Source organism: Ornithorhynchus anatinus, chromosome 1, assembly GCF_004115215.2.
Source record: "Ornithorhynchus anatinus isolate Pmale09 chromosome 1, mOrnAna1.pri.v4, whole genome shotgun sequence".
Classification (NCBI taxonomy): Eukaryota; Metazoa; Chordata; class Mammalia; order Monotremata; family Ornithorhynchidae; genus Ornithorhynchus; species Ornithorhynchus anatinus.
The window spans coordinates 121053504-121080945 of NC_041728.1; the positions used below are offsets into that span (position 1 = coordinate 121053504).

A 27442-nucleotide genomic window follows, 5' to 3' on the forward strand; every position below is an offset into this window, starting at 1 on the left:
CCAAGTCAATCCCACATGTTAAACCTCCCTTAAAGCACAAGGGGATAAGAGGGATTTTGGCAAAACTGAAACACAAAAGGAAAATCACTTGCTCTAATCCCCTCTCAGTATCAATCTGATGACATCATTTCTCTGGTCAGGGTTGAAGGACTTCTGAATCAGTTCCTCATGGCTTAGCCTCCAGTTAAATTGAGGTAGGTCTTTAGTGGGAGATTTCCAGAACTCTCTGCTCTGCAGGAGCCTTATTCCTTGCCCATTTTATTTGGTGTTTCCAGGGAGTCACTGTCATGTGCCCAATCATTCGAGTGAACGCAATCATACGGATAAATCGAAGAGACAGTCAGTGCTCACTCAGAAGTCTGGCCTGCATTCAAGAGGAGTCTGCTAAAAAAGCCTGCTGGTCTTTTACAGGTCACTGTCTCCTAGAGCACAAAAGCATTAGAATCCTCCACCCACAAATTTGGTTTCAGTGGGTGCTGCTTTAGCATTTGTTTTGCATCATCCCCAACACAGGAAGAACCTTGGGGTCAACAGCAGAAACTTGAACTGCTGTGCTATCCAACCGTAAAACTAAACAAACAAAAGTACCCTCCCATTTAGAGGTCCCGTGGGTCCTCGAGGGAACGGAGGAGGGACCGTCAGCCTCAAATTTCTCGGTCTTTCGGGGTGTTTCATCTTCCTTTTCTAAATATCAGCTCCCAATCAGTACTAATTACACTCACAACTAAAATCCCAAATCGTAGGAGGAGCCAAGCCCTCTGGGAAGCAGAGGAAAATTCCGAGCACAGTAAATATTTTATGATCAGTGCTGCTGTGGGGACCGGAATAGCCTGAAATTCTTGGATAGGCCATTAACTTGCCAAAACCAAGAGTTTCAACTCCCTCTACCCCCACATCCACAGCAATTAATTTGTCCATTTGTTCTTAGATCTGACAGATTCTGATTTTACCTCTTGTTCTGAGAAGACAAGAAGAAGATTGTGCCTGACCTGCGTATCTTGTATCTTTCCCAGAGCTTAGAATAGTGTTTGGCACATAGTAAACGCTTAACACATATAATAGTTAAATCTATTTTCCCTATAAATTAATATAACATAGAAAGTTATCAAGTCATCTGGTTTCTTGGCAGACTCATTTTCAGATTTGGGTAGAAATATAAAATGCCATGCCCTTGAAGGAAATGACTCAAATTCCAGTTTATCAGCTTCCTTTCGGTTTAACTGAGCCTATGTTATCTGGACAGATGGGGGATTTCCCTTGTCCTACACTCCTCCTGGATCTTATTTCTGGGTTTAATGAACCACACTGTTAGGAATCTCTTCCTCATATTTAATCTAAGACCTATGTGTATTTTAAGCCAATTCCCTCTTGTTTGGTCTTCAGTGGAGGCTAGAGGTCACCCTGCTAGCTAATAACTCAGCATCTATTGAGTGTTGGAATAAACAAATCATTCTCATTTCTTCATCCTTTCCTCAAAAATTGAAATTTCATGGTCATGGTTATTATTCACCAAATTGTCCATAACTTCAAAAGTTGCAGAGCCCAGAATTGGTAGAATCTATCTTGAAGATAGATTCCACTGAGCACCTAGAAAAATACAACCTACTGGGGAAAAACAACATGGTCTCAGAGGGGGAAATCCTGACTCACTACTCCGCTGGAGTTCTTTAAAGGATCAAGGGAAACTGGGGGACATCATCTATTTCTATTTTCAAAACCCTTTGACAATGTTCCACAGCAAAGACTTTTACAAAAACTGAGTAATCGTGAGATGTTCGATCATGGAGAGAAAATTGGCACAAAGACAGGAAACAGAGGGTGTGGGGTAAAGCACAACTTTGTAGGCTGGAGAAGTGGAAATAATGCGGCCCCAAGGACCAGTGCTAGGACCAACTTCATTCAGTGTTTTCCTAATTTGTTTTTATGTCATTTGTTAAACACTTGCTATGTGTCAGGCGCTGGGTCAGATACAAGATAATCAGACTGGATACAGTCATGGCACTCACAGTCTTAATCCCCATTTTACAAGAGGTACCTAAAGCACAGAGAAGTAAAGTGACTTGTTCAAGGTCACACATCAGACAAGTGACAGAGCCAGGAATAGCACCAAGGTCCTTCTGACTCACAGGCTGTACTATACCCACTAAGTCATGCTGTTTCTCCTAAATGAGCCAAAAGAGAGTGCACAATTAAATCCTCAAATTTGCAGATGACAATAAACCCTTCTTAAGGCATGAAAGGTCTCATAAATCAGAGGAAGTGAGGTGAAAAGAGAGGAGATAAATGCACTTACATTAGGGATGGACAAAATACAGCTCAACAGGCTGATCCGAACCACCAATCAAAGTTTAATTGGGTCCCCAGAGTGGGTGAGGGCTGCCAATATCTACAGTGTTACACAGTTCCCCACCTGCCACAGAAATAACCAGTATATACCACACTCTGCTGCCTGTGGGGCCATGGTTAACTGACCCACAGCTGACTCAGAGCCATTTGGAATCACTTGAGGTTGAAGACAGCTTCACTTCCACAGTTTTAATTTTGCCATTGTCATAAGCCCCTTCTCACTCAGATAGTCTGGAAGTCTTTCCAAGTCTTCAGACTTGTAGAGAAGCAGCATGGCTCAGTGGAAAGAGCACAAGCTTGGGAGTCAGAGGTTATGGGTTCGAATCCCGGCTCTACTACTTGTCAGCTGTGTGACTTTGGACAAGTCACTTAATTTCTCTGTGCCTCAGTTACCTCATATTTAAAATGGGGATTAAGATTGTGAGCCTCATGTGGGACAACCTGATTACCCTGTATACCCCAGCACTTAGAACAGTGCTCTGTACATAGTAAGTGCTTAACAAATACCAACATTATTTCTACACAGGCCCTGAGACAAAAGTCTTTAGTGTTGTCCCAAATAGGATACATGATATAGCATTTTCAAGATGGTAGCTACCTGTCTCACAAGTCAATAGACTGGGAGTTTTCCTTGACTCCTTTCTTTCATTCAACCTACATATATAATCCATCACTAAATCTTCTCAGCATCACTAAAATCTGCCCTTTCCTCTTCACTTTAATTCAGTCACTTATCTGATCCCACCTTGATTACTACATCTGCCTCCTTGCTGACTTTCTATTTATCTATTTTGATGTTATTGATGACTGTCTTTTTGTTTTGTTTTGTTGTCTGTCTCCCCCTTTATAGACTGTGAGCCTGATGTTGGGTAGGGATTGTCTCTATCTGTTATCAAATTGTACTTTCCAAGCACTTAGTACAGTGCTCTGCACACAGTAAGCGCTCAATAAATACAATTGAATGAATTAATGATTAAATCGCACTCACCCAAGCACTTGGTACACTGCTCTGTACACAATAAGCACTCAATAAATATAATTGAATGAAAGAATGAATGAATGAATGAACCTCTGCAGGGCTGACCTTGACTTGGAGTCACTGGCGGGGTAGGGGCACTGGGGATGGACAGAAGCCCCTGGAGACTGTGGCAATGGGTGATCCAGGACCTCTAGGGAGGAGGGTCTGAATGCTGGACCTTTTTTATAAATACAATTTTAAAAACGCTGCAAAGACAATTATGTTTCGGGTGGCCATGGTAGGGATGTTAAGGAAGAACCACGCACATGCCCCTGACTGTCGTTGCCATGTTTTTGACATAAGACCTCGAGGGAGGGGGCCAGGGCTGAGTAGCAAGTACGCCACTGGACTGCCCACTCCCTGGGAAGGGAACAAGCAGGCAGTGATAACTGGGTACTTGAAGGAGAGAGGGTCTGGACCGAGGGTCTCATAGCTGGTAGGGGCTGGAGGGGAATTGTCCACTGGGGGAGAGGCCATTACAAAGCTGGGCTTGGAAGACACCTGTAGAGTCCTAAAAGAGCTCCCCTCTGTCCTGACGCACAGCTACCCAGCCTGTATCCCAGCACAGGCAGGAGCCACCTTGATCTTGGTTGTTCTGTTGTGTAAACACTTCCACTTTACTTCACTTGAGAGTAAATGTTCATGCAACTGAGCAGGCTGGTGAATAGGAGGCAATACAGCCCTCATTTCAGCAAGGGATTCTGCTCTGATCCCTGCCGGGGATAACAATTTGGCCATGCTAAACTGTAGTTTTGCCACTCACAGTGGCTGGGCCTGCCCACCTTTTGCTCCCCTTCTTTCTGGCTTGGAGCCTAGGTTTCAGTGGCCCTGTGGGCCACACCCTCAACATTTGCCAATCCCCACCCCATTGACCCAATGTCATTAGACTGCCCCACCCCCACCCCCGACCCCGGCCCCAACACCCTCTTCCCCCAGATCTTGAAGGACCTAAATATAAAATTGTGAAAAAAACAATACAAAAAAAACGTTGTGGCAGGAACATTTTCTTTTTGGGGTAAGAGGGAGCAATGAAGTAAGGAGGGAGGACTGCTGAAAGGAAAACTGAAGATGGCTAATGCAGCTACACTACATCAGAGGAAGCAGGAGGTGGGTGGAAACTCTACATATGTACAGAGGGACAACTTGGTGAGGTCTGGTTCTGGTGCTATATTGCCATCTTGAGAAAGACAAATAAAATCCTGTCACCCCGTCATAAGCTCCCCTGAGGTGATCTTTTTTGTTTTGTTTCTAATGGTATTTGTCATGCATGTACTATGTGTCACGTACTGTACAAGTGCTTGGGTGGATGCAAGTTAATCAGGTTGGATACAGTCATGTCCCATACAGAGCTCACAGTATTAATCCTCATTTTACAGGTGAGGCAAATGAAGCACAGAGAAATTGAATGACTTGCCCAGGGTCATACAGCTGACAAGAGGTGGAACTGGGCTTAGAACCCAGGTCCTTCTGACTCCCAGGCCTGTGCTCTGTCCACTAGGCAATGCTGCTTCTCATATAACTTATCATCTTGGATTCAGCTACTTATAATTTGCTTATCATCTCGGTTGTCTATCTTGCTTACCACCTGAAGTTGGCCCTGTTTATCATGATGCTCTATACACCTCTAAATGATGGGTCTATGGCCAAAATGCCTGACCTCCTCACCCCAGTTGATTTAGCGAAAAACAAGCCAAGAAATAGGCTAGGAGCTATCATTCATGACTCAGGAAAGGGACCTTGGAGTCAGACTCACTGTTGGCTATTTGGTCAAATCATCATTCCAGTGTGTATGAACAACCAAAGGACCATCCAACTGCTAGGCATCATCTGGAAGAAAATTGAAAACATTCTGAAAAACAAAGTTCTGCCTCTCTGAAAAACCTGGAATGATACAGTCCAAGAGCATGAGCTTGAGAGTCAGAGGACGTGAGTTCTAATCCCGGCTCCCCCTACTTGTCTGTTGTGTGACCTTGGACAAGTCACTTAACTTCTCTGTGCCTCAGTTACCTCATCTGTAAAATGGGGATTAAAAGTGTCAGCCCTACATGGGACAACCTGATTACTCTGTATCTACCCCAGTGCTTAGAAGAGTGCTTGGCACATAGTAAGCACTTAACAAATACCACAGTAATAATAATAATTATTATTATTATTATTAGCCCATCTTAGGAATGATGTAAGAAAGTGGAAAAATACCCAAATGCCCCTTCATTGTCCAAAGAGTCAAAATGCTGGCTTGGATGGGACCCAATATAAACATTCCTTATGTTTTCATAGAACCTGTAAATTCTGATCGATGGTAAATATTGTGGAAGAATCACTTGTTGGACAGTCCTCATGGTCATACTATTTTGGAATCCTCCTTGCTTTTTAAATAGAGCTGCACAGTTGAGTTATGTTCAACTAGAGATCCACAAAGGTATCCATTACACAAGATAAAAATAGTAATAATGGTGGTATTTGTGAAGCACGTGCTATGGACCAAGTATTTTGCTAAGCTCTAGGGTAGCTCAGACACAGTCTCTGTTAATAATAATAATCATAATCATAATAATGAGTATTTGTTGAGTGTTTACTATGTGCCAGGCACTGTGCTAAGCTCTGGGATGGATGCAAGTAAAGTGGGTTGGACCTAGTCCTTATTCCACATGGGGCTCACAGTCTTAATCCCCATTTTGCAGTTGAGGTAACTGAAGCTCTCTCATTCACCCCACACATCCAATCCGTCACCAACGCCTACCTGTCTCACCTTTACAATATCGCCAAGATCTGCCCTTTCCTCTCCATTTAAATGACTATTGTGCTGGTACAAGCTCTCATAATAACCCGACTGGATTATTGTGTCAGCCTTCTTTCTGATCTCCCTTCCTCCTGTCTCTCCCCACTCCGGCTTATTCTTCATTCTTCTGCCCAGATCATCTTCTTACAGGAACGCTCTAGGCATGACATTCCCCTCCTTAAAAACCTCCAGTGGCTGCCTATCAACCTCCGCATGAAACAAAAACTCACTCTTAGCTTCAAGGCTCTCCATCACCTTGCACTCTCCTACCTCACCTCCTTTCTCTCTTTCTACTGCCCACGCCGCACGCTCTGCTCCTCTGCCCCTCACCTCCTCATGCCTATCTTGTCGTCGACCTCTGGCCCACGTCCTACCCCTGTCCTGGAATGTGCCCTCCCTCCTCAAATCTGCCAAACTAACTCTCTTCCCCCTTCAAAGCCCTACCTAGAGCTCACCTCCTCCAAGAGGTCTTCCCAGACTGAGCACCCCCCTTTTCCCTTTGCTCCCCCTCCACCCTCTGCTCCTCCCCCTTCCACCTTCACCTCCCCTCAGCTGAGCCCCCTTTCTTTCTGCTCCCCCTCCGCCCTCACAAAACTGTGCTCATTTATTGTATATATTATTTATTACCCTATTTATTTTGTTAATGAGGTATACATCCCCTTGATTCTATTTATTGTGATAATGTTGTCTTGTTTCTTTTCGTTCTGTTATGCTCTGCTATCTGTCTTCCCCGATTAGACTATGAGCCCGTCATTGGGTAGGGATTGTCTCTATAGCTGAAGTGTACATTCCAAACGATTAGTACAGTGCTCTGCACATAGTAAGTGCTCAATAAATACTATTAAATGAATAAAGCACAGAGAAGTGAATTGACTTGCCGAGGTCATGCAGCAGAAGACAAGTGGTGGAGCCGGGATGAGAACCCAGACCTCCCTGACAGACAAGCCTGTGTTCTATCCACCACTCCATGCTGCTTCTCATGAGGCTAATATCAAAGGTATGAGAAAACAGACATTGAAGTCCCATTATATAAATGAGGAATCTGATATACTGAGAAATTAAGTGTCTTGCCCAAAGTCACACAGCAGGCAAGTGACAGAGCCAGGATGATGATTATTATTATTATATTTCTATTATTATTATTATTATTATTATTATTATCCTAGTATTTCTTAAGGGCTTCCTTATATGCCAGGCACAAAGCGCTGGGGTTGATACAAGCTAATCAGCTTGGACATAGTCCCTGTCTCACATGGGGCTCTCAGTCTTAATCCCCATTTACAGATGAAGTAACTGAGGCCCAGAGAAGTATAGTGACTTACCTAAGGTCACAAAGCAGTCAAATGACAGAGCCGGGATAAGAATCCAGGTCCTTTATACCCTTCTCAAACTCCACACTTATATAGCCATCCTTTTCACACTTCTGATACACTTTTGTAACAAACACACTTTTGACTATGATTTTATTTATCTTGATGGTATTGATGCCTGACTACTTGTTTTGTTTTGTTGTCTGTCTCCCCTGTTTAGACAGTGACCCTGTTGTTAGACAGGGATTGTCTCTAACTGTTGCTGCATTGTTCATCCCAAGTGCTTAGTACAGTGGTCTGCACATAGTAAGTACTCAATAAATACTATTGAATAGTAAGCACTCGATAAATACGATAGAAGAATTAATACTTCTACTTCACTCACTACCATCCCACTGCAGTGACTTGCTTGTCCTTAGTGAAGCTACCCACCACTGCCCACTTTTCCTTCTCCCTTCATGAATCTTGTCTTATGCCATCGAGTTGTTTTTTACCCACAGCCACACCATGGATACATCTGTCTCAGAACGCCCCGCTCTCCATCTGCAAATCGTTCCGGTAGTGGATCCATAGAGTTTTCTTGATAAAAGTATGGAAGTGGTTTACCATTGCCGCCTTCCATACAGTAACTTTGAATCTCTGCCTCGACTCTCTCCCATATTGCTGCTGCCCAGCATGGATGAGTTTTGACTTGTAGCAGATTGCCTTCCATTCCCTAGCCACTGCCCAAGCTAGGAATGGAATGGATAGGCCTCCGCTTGACTCTCCCTCTTACAGTTGAGACTGGGAAAGTATTGGAAAATCTCCAGGTGTGACCTTGAGAGGGGCGTCTAACACTGTACTGGATGCCTATTCAGTGCAGAGTGCTGTACCTTGCACCTACTGTATGCAGAGCACTGTGCATTCACTTAGTAAATAGCTATGCAGTGAGTGCTCCTGGAGGCTGAGTGCATAATATTATTAATTAATATATATAATTGTTATTGTATTATTAATAATAATACAAATAGAATAAAATACTAATTTTTGTGGTATTTGTTAGGTGCTTACTATGTACCAAGCACTGCTGTGGAGCGGGGAGGGAGGCACTAGGCAGACACCCCCTGCAAGAAATCCTCTAGGATTGCTTCCATTTTATCCCAGTTAGTCACTCCCATCTCACCAGATCTTTCTGACTTCCTCCCATGTCTCTGCGAATCAATTCATGTTCACTTAGAGCCAACTCTTGTCCGGGACCACTGTGACTCATGCTTCACATCTGTTTCTGCCAGAGTGAATGTGGGTGTGGATCTCTGTCTGCCCTAAATTGTGGCTATTGGAATGGGTGGGTGTGGATGTGGATCTGGGTTTGCCTTGTGTTTTTGTGACTACAGGTGTGTATGTGCATCTGCGTCTGCCTCATGTTGGGTCTACGGTGTGTGTGTATCTGTGTCTGGCCTGTAATGTGTCTGAGAGAGAGAGAGAGAGTGTATTTGTGTGTGAGTGCGTGTGTGTGTGCCGCTCCCCTGGATGGTACCAGAGACAGTCACAGTCACAGCTCCCCAGGAAGTGAACAGGTCAGCTAGATTGTTCTCAGATACTCCGCCTGCCTGGCATCCAATCCTTTGCCCAGCCTCTAGTACTTGACCCACCTCTTGACTCAGAGCCCGGCCCCCAAAGCCTAACCCGGGGCCCGGCCCCCAGTGCCCGACCCAAAGCCCGGACCCTGGCACTTGCAGCATTCAGCCCCCAGAGCCCGGCCCAGCACTGGGCCCCATGCTTGGCCCAGGGGTCTGCACACCAGATGCTTGGACCACAACCCAGCCCTGCTTCTGCCTCTGCTTCTACCTCTGCCCTTGCTTTGCCTTGGTCTCTGCCCTGCCCTGCCCCTGCCCTACCCCACCCCTGCCCTGCCCTACCTCCCCCAGCCACTGCCCTGCCCCTACTTCTACCCTGCCCTGCCCCTACCTCTACCCCCACCTTACTTGAGACTATAAGCAGGTCCACGGCCCCTGGCCTGGCCCAAGACCTCATGCAAGGCCACAGGGCCACGGGCCTACTGAACCACAGGACGTCTGGACCGCAGGGTCGTGATCAGGTATAGCCATAAACTAGTCAGGCAGGCTCAGAGGCCACGCTCTAGGCTCTTGGAGGAGCCAGGGGTGGGTGCCGTCCATCCCGCTCGCTGCCATGCTTACCGAAATGCAGCCCAAACGTCAGGACAATGGGAAGGCCAGGAACAGTCGCCCCGGAGGGGAGGGAGCAGAGGACACACCCCTCAGGGGAGTGGGGTGCAGACACCCAGGAGAGGGGTGGGCACTGAAGTGGTCAGTCCTCCAGGTTCACCTGGTCTCTCCTTAGTCAGTCAATCAATCCTATTCATCGAGTGTCCACTGCGTGCAGAGCACTGTACTAAGGCCTTGGTAGAGTTCAATAGAACAGTAGAACAGACACATTCCCTGACTACAACAGGCTAACTTGTGGCACCAGATGCCTTTATGTCCAGTGTTCTATTTTCACAGCTGAGAAGCTTGTGTTCCTAGGGGCAGGAGAACTGTAGACAACATCACTGACCTCCTTGTCTCACAAGTCCAAGCACTTCGTACAGAACTTTGCATACAGCAAACACTCAATAAACCCGATTGAATGAAAGTCCATAACCTTGGCATTATCCTAGATTCATCTCTCTCATTCAACCAGCACGTTCAATGTCATAAAATTCTGTCGGTTCAACCTTCGCAACATCTCTAGAATCTGCCTTTTCCTTTCCATTCCAACAACTACCAGACTGATCCTAGCACTCATTGTTTCCCATCCGTGGCTCAGTGGAAAGAGCTCGAGCTTGGGAGTCAGAGGTCATGGGTTTGAATCTCCACTCTGCCATTTGTCAGCGATGTGACTGTGGGCAAGTCACTTAACTTCTCTGTGCCGAGCCTCATGTGGGACAACCTGATTACCCTGTATCTATCCCAGCGCTTAGAACAGTTCTCTGCTCATAGTAAGTGCTTAACAAATACCAACATTATCCTGACTACTGCATCAGCTTCCTTGCTGACCTCCCTGCTCCAGGTCGCTCCCCTCTCCAGTCCATACCTCATTCTGCTGCCTGGAACATTTGTCCAAAAAACAGTCTATGTTTCCCCATGTCTCAAGAGTCTCCAGTGGTTACCCATCCACCTCCAAGTCAATCAGAAGCTCCTTATCATTGGCTTTAAAGCTCTCAATCATCTCACCCCCTCATACTCACCTCAAGTTGCGGGGCGTAGTGGAAAGAGCATGGGCTTGGGAGTCAGAGGTCATGGGTTTTAATTCCGACTTTTCCACTTATCAGCTGTGTGACTTTGGGCAAGTCACTTAACTTCAGTTACCTCATCTGGAAAATGGGGATTAAGACTGTGAGCCCCATGTGGGACAACCTGATTACCTTATATCTACCCCAGTGCTTAGAACAGTGCTTAGCACATTACAAATACCGTCACTATTATCATTATTACTGTAGCCCAGCCCTGTTCTTGGCACATAGTAAGCACTTAACAAATACAACAACGACAACAACAACAACAACAGCCACAACAGCCTATGAAATTCACTCCTTTAAAACCAACCTACTCACTGTACCTCTGTCTAATAATAATAATAATGGCATCTGTTAAGCACTTACTATGTGTCGAGCACTGTTCCAAGCATTGAACACTGTTCTTAAAGTGCTGAGAACTGTTCTCATCTGTCTCCTTGCCGATCTCTTGCCCACACGCTTTCTGGCCCTCTCTCTTCATATCTACAATTCACACCACCTTCGAATCCCTCCTAAAATTACATCTCCTCCAGAAGGTCTTTCTTGACTAAACCTTCAGTTTCCAATCTGCCCTCCTCTCTGTGATGGCTTTGCACTCTGACCTTTATCCCTTAAGCACCTGATATTCATTCCACATTCAGCCCCCAAACCCTTAAGCACCTATTCTTATACTCTCATTTCCTTTATCAGCAATTTATTTTAGTCAGTTAATCAATCAGTGGTATTTATTGAGCACTTGCATGTTTCCTCTTCTAGCCTAGTAAAGTCCTTGTGGACAAGGATCATGTTTACCAACCCTATTGTGTTGTACTCTTCCCCCCCACTTCATGAATAGATTTCCTAAATTGCCTAAGGGGGAAGTTTTGATAGCAGCACTGGACTGTCAGGAAAGAATAATTTCTTCAGGGATTTAATGCTTCCTTTAGAGTTTCTCAAGGGGAAAGAAAAAAATGGACAAATGGCTAACCAACAACATATTGGCTGGCAATCTAGTGTCCTAATTAAGTAGGAGATCAGGTCATAGACACAGCAGTAAAATGCAGTGTTTTTTGCCTCTCTAAACACCCTGTTCCCAGGAGATGTGATTGAATAAGACTCAATAAATTGCTCATTAAATTTTTCCATGTTTATTCACTAACTTCTTTTTCATTTTCCCCATGACAAAATAGCATTTTCTTTGGGTTGGTGGAGAACAGTGGAACCTATTGGGTATACTTTTTTGTCCATTCTTAAAATAAACTTTAGCCAGCAGTACATTTACACTTCATTTATAAACCTTGGGGAACTTCGAAAGTGAAATCAACTTCTTGGGCATTTAAGTATACAGAGAAAAGCAGATCTGGAGAATGTTGGACATCAACACCTTTGAAAGCTAAATGGAAAATTCTACCATGGAACACCAGGGGGTCTCCCTCAACCCCATACATATATCCTCCTAACTGTATTTATATTAATGTTTGTCTCCCTTACTCTAGTCTGTAAGCTCATTGTGGGCAGGGACTCTGTTTATTATTGTATTGTTCCCTTCCCAAGCACTTAGTACAGTGCTCTGCCCACAGTAAGTGCTCAATAAATACTACTGAATGAATCAACACCCTTATGAAATGAGCTGTGACTTGAATTCAGCTCTCCTGACAAATTCATATTCTGAGACTATATAAAGTCCTCAGAGACACTGGAGTCTATAGAAACGCATGTAACTGGGCATTCATTTGTCTGCCAATAGAGCAGAAAATTTGGTTGATATTCTGCTGCTGATCAGTAAGTCTACTGCAATGAGTGAAAACAGATAGAAAACAGTTATCCCCCTAGAAGACAGTGAAGGAGAGCAGGCAGCAAAATTATCTTCCTTCTTAGCTCCTGGTCTGGCTCCTGGAAACCCAAAACCCAAGGATACACCATAATAATAACAATAATTAATAATAATTATGATATGTAGTGCTTACAATGTGCCAAGCACTATTCTAAGCACTGGGGTAGATGTAAGGTAATCAGGTTGTCCCAAATGGGGCTCACAGTCATAATCCCCATTTTCCAGATGAGGTAAACTGAGGCACAGAGAAGTGAAGTGGCTTGCCCAAGGTCACACAGCAGACAAGTGGCGGAGCCGTGATTAGACCCCATGTCCCCTGACTCCCAAGCCCATGCTCTTTCTGCTAAGCCACGCTGCTTCTCTACTTGGTCCACTGCAATTATGCAGTGTGCTCTGGCATTGTCCTTGATGCCTTTTTACCTGTGAGCCCCATGTGGGATAGGGATTATGTCCAACCCGATTGCCTGTATCCATCCCAGTGCTTAGTACAGTGCCAGGCACATAGTGAGTACTTAACAAATACCATAATTATTACTATTATTTCAATCCCCAAATTCACCCTATAGCCCAATCCTATTTGTTCTTCCTCCATGACATTTCCACAGTAATTTCCTACTTCTCCATTTAAACTGGCCAACCCACTGGTCCAGGCATTTGCCATATCCCCACTTGACTGTCATTGATATCTCGGTTTTTAGCCTCTCTCTTCTCCAGTTCATATCTTCTAATGGTGTACTCTACACATCTCCCTAATCTTCAAAAACCCTCAGTGGTTGTCCACTCCTCTCCATGTAAAGGAGAACCGGGTCTCCTCCTTCCCTTTTGAGAAAAGGATGATGACTACTGCTGCTTTCCCATCCATCACCAAGGGTCTCTTCTCCTGGCCTGTTCCATGCACACTACAACAGGAATAAAAGCCTCTCCTAAGCCCTATTGGACTTCTCCCTCCACACTGAGAAAAGCACTCAAATTAAAACTCAAGTTTACTGTGCGGAAGGAGGCAATGGTAAACTTCTATGGATAATCTACCAGAATGATTGCAGATGGAGGTGGGTCATTCTGGGAGAGACTTGTCCAAGGCATCTCTATGGATCGGAGACGACGGCATAAGGCAAAGCAACTGAGGCAGAGAGAAGCTCATTGTAGGCAAGAAATGTGTCTGTTGTTGCATTATAACTCTCCCAAGAGCTTAATGCAGTGCTCTGCACACAGTAAACACTCAATAAATATGACTAAATGAATGAATGTGACTTGTCCAAGGTCACACAGAGGACAAGTGGTGGAGCTGGGATTAGAACCCAGGTCCTTCTGACTCCCAGGTCCAAGCTCTATGCATTCTCAGTGGAAAGAGCCCGGGCTGTGGAGTCAGAAGTCATGAGTTCAAATCCTGGCTCTGCCACTTGCCAGCTTTGTGACTGTGGGCAAGTCGCTTCACATCTCTGTGCCTCAGTTACCTCATCTGTAAAATGGGGATGAAGTTTGTGAGCCCCACGTGGGACAACCTGATTCCTCTGTGTCTACCCCAGCGCTTAGAACAGTGCTCTGCACATAGTAAGCGCTTAACAAATACCATCATTATTAAATCATGTCATCCTCGGTGACAAAAATTCTAACTACACCAAAATTTTACCTTAATTCAGCTCTACTTTCAGCCTTGCTTTATTGTAAATGTTAGACAATGATATGTAAACCAAATACATTCAAATCACTTTACATAATGACTGTAAATGAATTCTCTTTCCATTTTCACTTTAGGCAGTCATGTGACACAGTTGTCTTATTTTATGCAAATTAATCTCCAACATTAAATCATTATCACCCATTTCAGTCAGCCATCATATGCCCTTAAGTTCCAGGATTTAAATCTATTTACAAAGTGGAAAATTATAGCATATACTCACCACTTTAAACCACACAATTTTATTTTCTGAGAAGAGATGATATGGAGACAAATCATAATAAGTATGCTCAGCATCCTCAGGAAGAGAGTATAAATTCAGTAAAACAATAGATTGATATTTCAGAGCTAAAAGTCTGTTGTCCAAAGAATAGTATTCATTCATTTTTTCAATCATATTTCTTGAGCGCATACTACTATGTGCAAAGCACCGTATTAAGCACTTGGAAAGTACAATATGGTAACAGATAGAGACAATCCCTACCCAACAAGGGGCTCACAGTCTAGAACGGGGAGACAGACAACAAAGCACAACAAGTAGTCAGGCATCAATAGCATCAAAATAGATAAATAGAATTCTAGATATATACAGCGTGGCTTATTGGCAAGAGCCCAGGCTTGGGAGTCAGAGGTCATGGGTTCTAATCCCGGCTCCACCACCTGTCAGCTGTGTGACTTTGGGCAAGTCACTTTACTTCTTGGTGCCTCAGTTATCTCATCTGTAAAATGGGAATTAAGACTGTGAGCCTCATGTGGGACAACCTGATTACCCTGTATCTACCCCAGCACTTAGAACAGTGCTTGGCACATAGTAAGGGCTCAACAAATACCAACATTATTATTATATTATTACACATAATAAAATTAATAGAATAATAAATATGTACAAACATACACAAATGTTGTGGGGCGAGGAAGGGGGTAGAGCAGAGGGAGGGAGTAGGGGCGATGGGGAAGGGAGGAGGAGCAGAGGAAAGGAGGGCTGAGTCTGGCCTCCTGGAGGAGGTGAGTTTTTAGTAGGGCTTTGTAGGGGGGAAGAGAGCAAGTTTGGCAGATGTGAGGAGGGAGGGAATTCCAGGCCAGAGGTAGGATGTGGGCCAGGGGTCAACGGCAGGACAGGAGAAAACGAGGCACAGTGAGGAGGTTAGTGGCAGTGGATCGGAGTGTGCGGGCTGGGCTGCAGAAGGAGAGAAGGGAGGTGAGGTAGGAAGGGGCAAGGTGATGGAGAACTTTGAAGCCAAGAGCGAGGAGTTTTTGATTCACGTGAAAGTTGACAAGCAACGAACCACTGGAGATTTTTGAGGAGGGGGGTGGCATACCCAGAGCATTTCTGTAGAAAGATAATCCAGGCAGCAGAGTGCAGTATAGACTGAAGCAGGGAGAGACAGGAGGTTGGGAGATGAGAAAGGATGCTGATGCAGTAATCCAGTCAGGATATGATGAGGGATTGTACCAACAAGTTAGTGGTTGGGATGGAGAGGAAAGGGCGGATCTTGGCGATGTTGTGAAGGTGAGATCCGCAGGTTTTGTTGACGGATTGGATGTGTGAGGTGAATGAGAGAGCAGAGTCAAGGATGACACCAAGGTTGTGCGCCTGTGAGACGGGAAGGATGATAGTGCCATCCACAGTGATGGGAAAGTCAGGGAGAAGACAGGATTTGGGAGGGAAGCAGTGTGGCTTAATGGAAAGAGCACAGACTTGGCTTCTTAGTGGAAAGAGCACGCAGAGGACATGGGTTCTAATCCTGATTCCGCCATTTGTCAACTGTGTGACCATGGGCAAGTCACTTAACTTCTCTGTGCCTCAGTTACCTCATCTGGAAAATGGGGATGAAGACTGTGAGCCCTACTTGGGACACCCAGATAACCTTGCATCTACCCCAGTGCTTAGAACAGTGCTTGGCCCATAGTAAGTGCTTAACAAATACCAACATTATTATTATTATAAGGAGCTCAGTCTTGGACATGTGGAGTTTTAGGTGGTGGGCGGACATCCAGGTGGAGATGTCCTGAAGGCAGGAGGAGATATGAGCCAGGAGGGAGGGAGAGAGAACGGGGGAGAGGATGTAGATTTGGGTGTTATCTGCGTAGAGATGATAGTTGTAGCCGTGAGAGCGAACGAGTTCACCAAATGTCACCAGTTGCCGGGGATGGGTTCTTCAGAATCGGCGCGGTGAGAGAGAGAGAGAGAGAGAGAGAGAGAGAGAGAGAGAGAGGCCAGGGATGGAAAGCTTGAGTTTTGTATAAAATATATTCCGTGGGGAGAATGGAATTATTTGGTTATTTAGACACAACAAATTGGCCTTCCCTTTTGGGAGGAATATGGTGTTAGAGCTTCCCTAATGGGAGGAATATGCTCGTACGTTACTTATGTGTGGCCGGACACCCGGCGGAGCTCACTTATGATTTGCTCTCATGTGGTGAGGTGACTAGCTCTCACCATGTGCATGCCCCACTCAGGAGGAATCCACTTATGCATTAAATACACTTATATGTTGCAGACACTTACGCGTTAAACCCACTTATGCATTAAACCCACTTATGCATTACCCACTTATGTGCTACTCGCATTTGGTAAGCCGGCTAGCTCCCACCATGTTCATGTCCCACTTGGGAGGCACCCACTTAGGCATCAAATCCACTTATGTGCTACTCGCACTTGGTGAGGCGGCTAGCTCCCGCCATGTTCACATCGCTCTCGGGAGGCACCCACTTAGTCATCAAATACACTTAAACATTACATATCCATGGCGAAGCATCTGGCTTCTAACCCCACGAGCATTCAGCAGGACAGAACACTCACCCATCCCACGGCTCTTCACTCGGTGCAGGCCGAGCGACCTTCTCACGCTCTGGACAGAGGCGACCTGGAGTTGGCTGCTCCAAGTCCTGCTCCTCTGCACAGAAGGTTAGAGGAGGCAGGTATTTATAATCTGCACTCTTAGGCCATTCCAGCTTCCGGCCTCAGTTTATCCAATCTCTACCCTACCCCCTCCTCCATCCCTAATTTGATGGCACCTTCTGTATTCCCAGTTTGGGCTGTCAATCTGGCAGTTTTGGTTGTGGGGGCGGTGTCCCACCCTCACTTCCGAGTTCCGCCTGCTGGCTCAGGAGGTCACGAGATAGCATTTGACCTTGAGATGGTTGGTACCTCAGGTTCATCTTGGAACACCAAGGGAGTGTGTGTAGATGGAGAACAGAAGCAGACCAAGTATTGACACTTGAGGAACCCGTACAGTTAAGGGATGGGAGGGGGACGAGGAGCCCGCAAAGGAGACTGAAAATGAATGGCCAGAAAGGTAAGAGGAGAGCCAGGAGAGGACGGAGTCCATGAAGCCAAGGTTGGATAACGTGTTGAGGAGAAGGGGATGGTTGACAGTGTAAAAGGCAGCTGAGAGGCGGAGGAAGATTAAGATAGAGTAGGTGCCACTGGATTTGGCAAGAAGGAGGTCATTGTTGACCTTTGAGAAGCAGTTTCAGTGGAGTGGAAGGGGCGGAAGCCAGATTGGAGGGGGTCCAGGAGAGAGTTGGTTTCATATTCTGAAAATTCTGCTTCTGTTTCTCTTTTTATTTAAATTAAGTTTGTGGTGACACTATTTAATACAAATTCCTTTTCAAGAATGAGTTGTGAAAGGTCACGAAGATATAGGGGAATAGGGTTTTTCTCTTGTTGATGACAAACCTAATGGAATGCTGAATTTATTTATGAATACATATTGATGGATTTTTCCATTCTAAAATGTAGAAAGAAAATGAGATGTGATGCAAACTCATTGGTCTCTCATGTGGTGACCAAATTCATTATGGTAGGTGTTGAAAGTGAGGGAGGATGAGAAAAATACAATTGTTTAAACTGACTTTGTTTACATTTCAACACAGGTCTTTCCTTGAGTTAATCAGTCAATAAATCAATGGTATTTATTGAGCAAGTTTCTGTGAGAGCTCTACCAGGTATGTGGGAGAGTACAGTACCATAGACTTGGTAAACATGATCTGCCTTCAAAGAGCTTACAGTTCAGACAGGGAGACAGACATTAAAATCAATTACACATAGGAGAAATGGCAGAGTATTTGCACCTAAGTGCTGCGGGGCTGGGGGTGGATTGAATATTAAAGTGCTTGAGTCAGTACAGATCCTAGACAAAGCATAGGGAAGAGCTAATAGGGTGGGGAAAGAAGAGCTTAGTCAAAGAAGACCTGCTGGAGATGTGACATTAATAAGGCTATGAAGGTGGGGAGAGTGGTGATCTATCATATAGGAAGGGGGAGGGAATTCCAGGCCAGAGGAAGGAAATGGGCAAGGGGTCAGCAGTGAGACAGGTGAGATCGAGGTACAGTGTGTAGATGGGTAGTAGAGGAGCGAAATGTACAGGGTGGGTTGTAGTAGGAAATCAACAAGGCAAGGTTGGAGGGAGAGAGCTGATTGATTGCCTTAAATCCAATAATGGAAAGGAGTTTCCAGTGATGTGGAAATGGATGGGCAACCTTTGGAGATTTTTGAGGAGTGGGGAGATGTGGAATGGGTAATTTTTTAGAAAACTGATCTGGGCAGCAGACTGAAGTATAGACTGGAGAGGAGAGAGACGGGAGGAAGGGAGGTCAGCGAGGAAGCTGCTATAGTAGTAGGAAATGATGGGTGCTTGGATAATAGCAGTTTTCCTGGAGAGGTAGGTGCAGAGGCCTGTAAAATCGAACTGATGGCACTTCTGGGTGGGTTCTCTCTTGTTGGACTGGATGACCCCAAATTCCTCTGTCTCTATGTTAATATGCATTAAAATTGGTGCAGAGAAGGGAGGAGGAAGAACTCAAGAGGGCCCAAGTGCAGAACCAGGGGCAGGAAGTCCTTTGCTCAGTAGAGGGCAGCGTGGGAGCAATATTGAGTAAGACCAGCTCTTGGAGTGACTTGTGACTGCTCTGCTGTGTTTTATTCTTCAGGTTCCTTGGCCTATCTGTGGTTGAAATGACTGGTGAGAGCTTAGCAATGAGGGACTGTCCCATGGACACTAGTTTCTCTTTTCAGTTTCAAAACACACTGTCTTAACATAAACAGAGGCACAGGTGCCCGTTTTGATAGCCAGAGGCCATAGTAAGACACCGGGATGATATACAAAAATAAATTGATGAGTAAATTTTCTCCTCATTTATCTTAAGAAAGGTCAGAAGCTTCCAGAGTTTGGAAGTATAACCTGGGGCTGAGAACATCTCACCCCAACCAAGTCTCCCTCAGAATGCCAGCCTCTGCAGATGAGAAAACTGGAAAATCCTTTGCTCTGAGGCCATTCCAAGAGATTGAGAAAGTTGGAGAAGCAAACACAAACATTGAGCAAACTCAGGGATAGTAAAACAATTTTGCAACTGCCAGATTCCTGGCCCAACGGATATACAGAGTCAACAGAAATCTCTTCCTCCTGAAAGCAGGGTCATAACTAGGTGAAACCAGGCCTAAGGGCATGGTTGTTCTGCCCTTCTCTTCTCTTTCCATGAAGCTCTTTCCTTCCTCTCTTGGAGAGATGATACAAACTCTGTGACTTTCTTGGAAGTGATTTGACTCTGTCCCTGAAGGGCATGTATGGCTGCTATTTACTTGTCAATCTGTTGACATGAAAGTCAAAGAAAAAAGATAAATATATGTGTGTGTGTGTGTGTGTGTGCGCGCGCGCGTGCCAGCAAGTGAGTGATGGGAGGGATGCAGGAGGGCTGGAGAAATGGAGAGTTTAACATGGTCTAATGAAAAATGCATGGAACTGGGAGTTATGAAACCTGGGTCCTAATCTCAGCCCTGACACTTGCCTGCCAATTGATCTTGGGCAAACAGCATGGCCTACTGGATAGAGAATGGGCCTGGGAGTCAGAAGGATCGGTGTTCCGATCCCCTCTCTGCCACATCTCTGCTGCATGGCCTTGGGTAAGTCACTTCATTCTATGCCTCAGCTCCCTCATCTGTAAAATGGGGATTGAGATTTTGAGACCCACGTAGGACAGGGACTGTCCCCAACTCAATTTTCTTGTATCCATCCCAGCACTTAGTAAAATGCCTGGAACATAGTAAGCGCTTAACGAATGCCATAATAATAATTATTATTCTCTATGCTAATAATTATTATTCTCTATGCTTCAGTTCCCTCACCTATAAAATGGGGATCCAATATCTGTTTCTGCTCCCTCTTTGACTTTGGGCCCTATGTATCTAGCCTGATTACCTTGTATCTATGTCAGTTCTTATTACATTAGTTGTCACATAGTAAGGTAAGGACATAGAAATTTCACAGTTATAGTTTCTCAAATTAAACCACATGTGGGTGTTGGAAGTGAGACTCCACCGCTGCCCTGAAACATTTTCATCAAAAAATCAACTGACATGTAATTTATACTTGGCTCATTAAGATTACTAACTCTTAACAGCTTTATCTCCTTGAATTTGTTTCTATATTAATTACTACTCCAGCAATTAGATCACTTGTCTAGCATATATCAGGAAGCATTTGTCATCTCTTTAATTCCAGAAGTGGATTCAGGGGTGGCCAAGCAAACAAGGGCATGTGTTTTTACATAAGTTAAATGAAAAGACCAGCAAAAAAACCTACCATCCATTCCTGTGTTCTCAGAGAGTTGCTTCCAGCTAGACAGGTAATCTGGGACAAGGTTTGGGGATCTATCTTGGTCAATTGGGAGGAAAGGATGGTGACTGTACTGACTTTAACTAGTGGTTGATTCGTTGGCTGGATGCCAGGAAAGAAAAGCGTGACCTGGTAACTGTTTAACATACCTGAATATCTGGATTATTCTATCAGATAAAATTCTCTTTTTCTGCGAAATTGCTGGGATCATTCCACAGTGAGGTGAAAACATGTTTTCACTAATCAGGAAGTTCTTTTTCACTCTTCTTTCCAGATTACTCCAGATATATTATAGCTGGAAAAGCAGTCTTGGAAGGAGGGAAAACAGGCACTGAATCCCCATTTTACAGATGAGGGAATTGACGCACAGAGAAGTGAAGTGACTTGCCCAAGATTACACAGCAGACAGGCCCAATAGGAAACCAGTCTTTGGATGCCTTTAACAGTTCATTGTTAAACAGCTTCACAATGGATGTATTCATTGAAATAGAGGAAGAGTAATACAAAAAAAATAATAAGCTGATTGAAATGAAAGTGTCTGAGACACATCAGCAAGATAACATTTCTGAGTTTAATAGTTGAGAAGTTGCTTTTTGTCACCTTACCTGTTTTATTCAATCACATTATTTTTTCAATGGCTGAAGTATTCCAGGTTCAGAAAATTAATTCCGTACTGTTAATTTTTTTCACTGGTTTTGCATTAAAGGCACTCTGAAAATGCAATGTGCTTTCATCTTAAATAGGTCTTGTCTTATGCTGTGCTGTCTAGTCATTTACAATCCATAGTAACTCCATGGACACATCTCTCCCAGAACACCCTACCTCCACCTGCAATCGTTTTAGTAGTGGATCCATAGAGCTTTCTTGGTAAAAATATGGAAGTGGTTTACCACTCCCTTCTTCTGCTCAGTAAACCTGAGCCTCCTCCCTCTACTCTCTCCCATGCCGCTACTTCCCAGTACAGGGGAGTCTTGACTTGTAGCAGATTGCCTTCCACTTACTAGCCACTGTCCAAGCTAGCAATGGAATAGGTAGGCCTCTGCTTAACTCTCCCTCCCATAGCTAGGACTGGTAGAGTCCTGGAAACTCTTCAGGTGTAATTCTGAGAGGGGACTTAAATAGGTGGAGAAGACCAAACAACTGGGAATCAGTTAGTGTCTTTGAGCCTCTGAAATCTTTAACAGAATCCCTTTTTTCCAACTATGTCTCTCCTTCCTAACACTTCCTCTGCTGGTGACATTCATAATCCACTCCTTAGGACGATGAAATGCTACAGAAAGGTTTTCTACCGTTTTCACCATATTCTCTCACAATGGCCTGGTTTGTTTTCCGAAGTCCTGAGAGATAAATCATAGACTATCAAACCTGAACACTTTCATCAAAGAATCGGCAGAAGGGACTGTATAATATAGGTTCTATTATGGAAATTCATGGACAATGATATTGCTATTAGGTAAATTCCTCCAATATAGTCTGATTAGATGGCACATTGTTTTTCCGGCCAGTGCTTTCCCGGGCCATTTATGCTTCTATTCGATCAAGGTTTAGAAACTGGGACAGGGAACCAAGCCAGAGAGAGACAGTTGGCCCTTGCCTACCTACCTCTGCCCAGCCTCCTGAGTAGTCATTGCCAGCTGCTTGGCATTGGCCGTGGATTTTTTCGAGTGGCAGGGGGTCAAAGTGGCCACAGTGGGCAGGTTTTGGGCGGTCAGTAGAAAATCACCAGAAAATATTATTGGGGTAGCCAGGTCAGGGGCGGGAGAGCCAGTAGGTGGGAACTGACAGGTGTGCTGTGCTTCATTTGAAACAGAATGGAAACATCATGGCCTAGTGGATAGACCATGGGTCTGAGAGTCAGAAGGACCTGGCTTCTAATCCTGGCTCTGCCTCTTGTTAACAGTGTGACATTGAGCAAGACACTTCACTTGTCTATGTCTCAGTTCCCTCATCTCTAGAATGGTGACTAAGGTTATGAGCCCTATGGGGGACATGGACTGTGGCCAATGTGATTAACTTTATCTACTCCAGTGCTTAGAACAGTGCCTGGCACATAGTAAACACTTAAAAATACTGTAAAAAAAGCCCCTCTTATGCCTGGAAAAATCTGCTGCCAGTAAGACTCACAGAATGGCAAGTGACAGTTGCTTCCTGGAATTGAGCATCCTAGACTGAAGTATATGTGCAGCTGTCAGCAGCTCTAAAAATAGGTTCTCATTCCTCTGTGCTCTTTAATCAGTGATAATTTATACTTGAGTGCTCTCTGGCAATTTTGAAATTGTTTTTTGTTATGATTTTAGCTTGCAAGTTTAGCAGTTGAGTGTGCAGTGCTAGCCAGCCACACTCCCACAAAGCACTCCCTCTTGTCTTCAGATTGTCGGTGGTTATTTCCGGTATTTATCCCGGGAATATATTCTCTTTAATTTCTTGTATATGGATTTTAATAAAGCTTCAGCAAGAGCAAACTATATTCCTATATCTGCATTTTCATAATAATAGTAATATTAATAACAATGGAAGCAGCATGGCATAGTGGCTAGAACACGGGCTTGGGAGTCAGTAGGTCCTGCCTTCTAATCCCAGCTCTTCCACTTACCTGCTGTGTGATTTTAGGCAAATCATATCATATATCATATCATATCATAGGGGAAGCAGCGTGGCTCAGTGGAAAGAGCCTGGGCTTTGGAGTTAGAGGTCATGGATTAGATTCCCAGGTCTGCCACTTGTTAGCTGTGTGACTGTGCACAAGTCACTTCACTTCTCTGTGCCTCAGTTACCTCATCTGTAAAATGGAGATTAACTGTGAACCTCACATGGGACAACCTGCTTACCCTGTGTCTCCCCCAGCTCTTAGAACTGTGCTCTGTACATAGTAAGTGCTTAACAAATACCAACATTATTATTATATCACTTCCTGGGTCTCAGTTACCTCATCTGTAAAATAGGGATTGAGGCTGGGAGCCCCATGTGGGACAGGGACTGTGTCGAACCAGATTTGCTTGTATCTATCCCAGTGCTTAGTATAGTGCCTGTCACATAATAAGTGCTTAACAAACAGTACAATACCGCTAATAATAATAATTGTATTTTTGTTAAGCACTAATTATGTGTCAAACACTGTACTGAATGCTGGGGTAAATACAAGATCATCAGATCCGACATGGGGCTCACAGTCTTGGTAAGAGAGAGATCAGGCATTAAATCCTCAATTTGCAGATGAGGGAAGTGAGGCACTGAGAAGAGAGATGACTTGCCCAAAGTCACACAGCAGACAAGTGGCAAAGCTGGGATTGGAACCCATGTCCTCTGACTCCCAGGCCTGTGCTCTTTCCATTAGGCCACACTACTTCTTTATTCATCTATGCCGTGAACAGTACAAATAGATTGACTTTCCATACTGTCTTTCAGTCTCTGTGTTTGTGGGAAGGTTTTCTTGGCCTTCCAATAGTCCAATTTAGTCAGTTAGTCAGTCAATCAAACTTATTGTTTACTGTGTGCAGAGCACTGTACTTAGCACTTGAGAAAAGACAATACAACAATAAACAGACACATTCCCTGCCCACAGTGAGCTTACAGTCTAGAGGGGGAGACAGACATTAATGTAAATAAATTGCAGATATGCACAAATCTTTAAGTCCCTTCTGAAGCCCCCAGCATCCCAGTATCTCATGAGGGGATAGAAGCAGGGAGCTCGGCCTGGAGAGAGCTATGCCAAACCTGCCTCTTCCTGTCTGGCCAGGGATAGGGAACGACTGTGTCCCTGTGAGAAGCCTGGGCCTAACAATCTCATTTAAAACTGTCTTGTCTTATGCTGTTGAGTGGTTTCCAACCCATAGCTACTACCCGTACACAGGTGAGTTATCACCTAGAGAGTTGAAGGCAATCTGCTACAAGTCTTGACTCCCCTATGCTGGGCAGCAGTCACATGGGAGAGAGTCGAGGGTGGAGACTCAAGTTTACTGCACAGAAGGAGGCAATGGTAAATCACTTCGACATTTTTACCAAAAAACCTCTATGGACACATTACCGGAACAATTGCAGATGGAGGTGCGGTGTTCTGGGAGGGATGTGTTCATAGAGTTGCGATGGGTCGGAGACAACTCAGCAGCATAGGACAAGATCCTCCCTGCTGTCCCTCTCCCCTCATTTTTTTCCCCATTTCTGGTACCTAGGGTTTTTCCTGCTCCCTTACACCCCAAATCTGTCCCCCTCCAACTGGGCCCCCCATTTCTACTTTTCAGCACAGGTTTACTTCATGATTTGCTGTAGTCACATTGCTGAAAAGATGACTGTATTGTAAATGATTATACTGTGGGGTCAATTTTCCATAGACTTACAAGTTTAAATTAGAATCTTTTTAGAAAACTTCTGGAGAAATAATATGAAATTTCCTTTCTGTGCTTACACTGCTACATTATCAATTACTGTGGTTCAATCTTGATTAAAGTAATTCATAGCAGAGCATCATAATATTAACTGAGTTGTAAGACTGGGAATCTTAGCATGAGGCTGCATATGTAGAAGTGTGTTCTACTGACTGTAGTAATTGTTTATCAGTAATGAGAAACAGCTTGGCATAGTGGATGGAGCACGGGCCTGGGTGTCAGAAGGTTGTGGGTTCTAATCTCGGCTCCACCACTTGACTACTGTGTGACTTTGGACAAGTCACTTCACTTCTCTGTGCTTCAATTACCGCATCTGTAAATTAGGGATTGAGACTTTGAGCCCCACGTGGGACAGGAACTGTGCCCAACTAGATTTGCTTATAACCACCCCAGGGCTTAGTATAGCACTCTGTAAGTGTTAAACAAACACCATTATTATCATTATTCAGATTTAATGAAGAATTTCTCCAACTTAGACTGAAATATAGTCTTCTAGCCCTCCCAAAGTTCCTTGTAGCAGGCAATCTCTTCCTCAGTCTAAACTCTATCAGGGTCTTCAGCAGTCATTTTTGTAAATTCATCTGCTTTCTTGATGCAAGATTTCTTAATCTCACAATTTTAGCTGGGAGTAATTTATAAATCTGTTTTGGGATCTTGCGGTGTCATTAAGGTCCCCCAAAATAATGGCTGCATCCCCAGATACTATCAAAGGACACTTCGAACCTGGGGGAAGGTCTCAAACCCTAATGACGATATCTTGAGGTTGTAGGTATCAAGGGATGGTTGTAACCCAGAGTAGTCAATCCACCAATTACTGGTATTTATTTAACACTTACTGTGTACAGAGCACAGTACTGAGCACTTGGGAAAGTACTATACAACAATAAACAGTGGCAATTCCTGCCCACAACAAGCTCCCTACTCCCAACGAGTAAGGTAACAAGTCATAATGGTTGTTTTGCGGGGTTGTATGTTTTAAGGGATGTTGTAATGTGAGGCAAAGTACCAAGCCATGATGGCTCTATCTATCAAGGGATTGCTGAAACGTGGGATATGTCTGTATACCCAAATCTGTCATGAAAGTGCATTTTCACTTCAGGTTTTGGCTAGACAGTTGATAGGGATTTGGGGAATTTTTGTTCCACAACATGAGCCTGTTGGTTATGGCATCCCATGGTGCTGGAAGAAACAGTTTGTGTGTACGTGCATGGGTTTGGAAGGGCTGAGTGTGTTAGAGTGCAACTTTTCCTTAATATAAGGTTTTTCAAGAAGGTGAGTCTTGTGTTCCAGAAGAACTGGGTATGATGGTAATATGCTGGTAATGTTGGCACATAACATAAACTTAAGGCATAGATGGATGGAAATTTCTTTATTTTGCCCCAAATCAATCAATCAATGATATTTACTCAGTACTTACTGTGTGTAGAATACTGTACTAAGTGCCTGGGAAAATACAGTAAAATAGAAGTTGATAGAAACCAACCCTCCCTAAAGGGAGCTTACAGTATAGAGGAGGAGACAGAAGTTAAAATAAATTACATATATGGGAAATAGTAAGGACAGATTCAACCCATTGAATGGAGAGTCTCTTTTTGGTAGGTGCAACCCCTAGTGGATTTGCAGTGGTGACGTGTTTCAGAAGAAAGCCTGTAGTCTACCCCTGCCTGTTGCCAGGACTAGAAACACAGCTCTTCTATTTTTAGCTTCACATATAGCATATTTACTTTAAACAATTAAACTGCTCTGTTTCATAGTTTCAGTTTTTCCCCCATTTCTCAGACCTCTGGGAAATCCCATAAAGTGTTGCACTAAAATTAAGAAACAGTGCATAAAGTTGGAGGTTGTAAAATTGTAAATTGTAAAATACCAGATTTAGAATACTATTTATTATATGCTACTTATATTTATGTGTCATATATCATTTATATGACACCCTCAAATTATTTATTAAGCACATACTCTGTGTAAAACACTGTACTGGAAAAAGTGCTCAGATTAAAAGATCAGGTCTCTGGCCCTCAAGAGATACACACTCGATGAAGAAGGGGGAAGGGTGTAAGCAGAAACAGATTGAGCATTTCTCTGTGTACTGGGCCAATATTGCAAGACCTGACTTTAAGACTTAACTGCCAAAGAGGGTAGCCTATGGGAATGTTGAGGTCACCTAGGTAAACAGACTGGCCCCCAGGATTACCCTGAGAAACTCTGAGCCCAGATTAATTGGG

At 44.2% G+C, this 27442-nt stretch overlaps 1 non-coding gene across 1 annotated transcript; it reads right to left on the bottom strand.

The window, feature by feature from the left end:
- Positions 1 to 21809: 21809 nt before the first annotated feature.
- Positions 21810 to 21947, bottom strand: LOC114817038. Its single transcript, XR_003764879.1, has one exon. It is a non-coding gene; the product is annotated as a small nucleolar RNA SNORA7 (small nucleolar RNA).
- Positions 21948 to 27442: the final 5495 nt, after the last annotated feature.